Source organism: Helianthus annuus, chromosome 11 (genome assembly GCF_002127325.2).
Source record: "Helianthus annuus cultivar XRQ/B chromosome 11, HanXRQr2.0-SUNRISE, whole genome shotgun sequence".
NCBI classification, from domain to species: domain Eukaryota; kingdom Viridiplantae; phylum Streptophyta; class Magnoliopsida; order Asterales; family Asteraceae; genus Helianthus; species Helianthus annuus.
The window spans coordinates 5,755,209-5,757,940 of NC_035443.2; positions in this window are offsets into that span (position 1 = coordinate 5,755,209).

The window sequence follows — 2,732 nt, forward strand, 5'->3', positions numbered from 1 at the left end:
AGTTGATCGTCTAACAAAATCAGCCCACTTTTTGCCGATACGAGAAGACTATAAGGTGGAACGACTAGCCCAGATCTACACCGACGAGATCATTTGTAATCATGGTACGCCTCGCGACATCATCTCAGACCGTGATGCTCGGTTTACTTCTCGATTGTGGGAAACTTTTTAAGCGGCTCTTGGTACGTCGCTTAATATGAGTACTGCATTCCATCCACAAACCGACGGACAGACTGAAAGAACGATCCGTACTCTTGAAGACATGCTCCGGGCGTGTGTCATAGATTTTGGTGGTAGTTGGAACAAACACCTGTCACGAGATCGGTCATTCGCAATTAACCGGTCCCGAGATTCTACAAGAAACGACTGACAAAATCCACCAAATTCGAGATAACTTGGTGAAAGCTCGGAATAGACAGAAAAGTTACGCCGATAGAAGACGCAAGCCCCTTGAATTTGACGTTGGCGACTACGTACTCCTAAAGGTATCCCCTTGGAAGGGTGAAGTCAGATTCGGCAAGAAAGGGAAGCTCGCGCCTCGATATGTTGGACCTTTTAAGATTCTGAAAAGAATCGGAAAAGTCGCCTACAGACTCGAACTACCGGAGGAACTCAGTAACGTCCACCCGACTTTCCATGTGTCTAACCTCCGAAAATGCCTTGCTGATCATGATCTAATCGTACCACTCGACGATCATCAGGTCAACGAAACCTTACACTACGTGGAAATGCCTGTCGAAATCATGGATCGCCAAACCAAGCAACTCAGGCGCTCACGCATCCCTATTGTGAAAGTCCGATGGGAAGGCAAACGAGGCGCGGAGTTCACTTGGGAACTCGAAAGCGACATGAAGGCCAAGTACCCGCAGTTGTTTAAATAGATCTGAAGCATCAAATTGGTAAAATGACTCACGGTGATGTGCAGCTTCGAGCCTAATTTCGGGACGAAATTCCCTAAACAAGGGGAGGCTGTAACACCCCGTGTTTTCGAATGTCAAAGTCAAAGTCCAAGTCAACTTTGACTTCATTGACTGCTAATGTTGCTTTTTACTTTTTATATTATGTGGAGTAAGTGTTGTCTAAATAAAATGATCGAATGTTTAATCAATACGACCGATTTACGACTGGGAATAGTAGGAAGTAACAATGCGATAAAGTTAATCAATCAATAATCAAGCTAATCGACTCATCAATCGAACTCGAGACTCGAACTATGCGAAACTGGTGTGGTAATACTTACATGGGTGTGTACCTTATGTGTTACTTATGCGTGATTACTTAATGTTTTGTGTGTTATTCAATCGAATCAATCGAAACTCGAAAAGCAATCAAACTCAATCGAAACCGACATCGAAACGTGACTTATATATGATTGTATGTTAGATATAGTAGTTGGGACCGAAAGTAATTTGACTAGGAACTCTATCGTATTCGTATCATCGTCCATCGAAATCGAAATATCGAAAATCGTCGCGAAACACTCAAGAAGGTGTTCCTGATCGAACAGGAATCACCGATCGAACAGGCTAGCCGATCGAACATGCTGTTCGATCGAGCAGCCCAGCCGATCGGAGATCCTGGCCGATCGGCTACCACTTTCCTCTTTTGGAGCCTATAAATAGCCCTGTCATTGTCACTCTTTCTACTTTTGGAAAGCTCTGACCGAACCAGCCCTTGTTCTTCACCTTTTCTCAGATTTCTCTCAACTCCGGTAAGTTTTCACTCTAATTCTTGTACGTTTTTTATCATTACACGATTCTACACCTTTCTATCTTTCAAAACTTGATTTCTAACCGTGAAATCACCAAGATCTAAGTGTTCTTGGGTGATGACATCATGGTGTTCTTTAAGAATACCATACTTTGGCCTCATTCAACCATTAATAGCTTATATCAAACCGATTTCCACATAAACAAACAAGGAGATCTTTCATATATCTAAACATTTTCACATAAATCCAAACCCTTTCAGGAGGATAAAAGAGTTGAAAGAAATAGATACAAGTTTTCTCACTCTTTTACACTCAAAACCTTAAAATCGATAGAAACGGAGCTCGAACCAACTAACTAATCATTCTAACAGTCAAGAGGTTCAAGATTCGGATTCTATCTACGAGGTTCACCGATTTCGGGTTAAACATCAAACTACCGTTCCGAACAGTTCACCGGCCGGACTTGGGAGATTCCTGTCCGAACCGGTGAAGTAAGTAAGAACCCACGTTCTATGGTTTAACTCGCTGTCAAAATACCTTAAATCATGACAAATAATCAAACAGCCAAGTGTTAGGCGAAAGGCCGACCAGGTCAGAATTGCTGGCCGAACGGCTAGGCTTTTCGAACGAACAGCCCAGCCGATCGGACATACCAGCCGATCGGCCGGGCCAGCCGATCGGCTAGCACATGGTTCCACACTTTTCAAATTTCATGAAGTATGCTATAGACGAAGTGATGTTCAATCGAATATGCTACTCGATTGGTAAACATTACTCTTCGGATCATGAGATACTATGCTTCAACACTTAATCGATTTTGCAACTCGTTCGTAGTATGGAATGCCAGCCGTTCGAACAGGCTGTTCGATCGAGTGACATCCTGCTGAGAACTACTTCTGAAGTTCCTAACCGATCGGTTAAGCCGGCCGATCGAACAGGTCGTTCGATGGATCGACCTGAAAGGTAAGAACACTTCAGTGTTCTCAAACACTACAACGAAAACTTCAAAAGTTCAAACCAT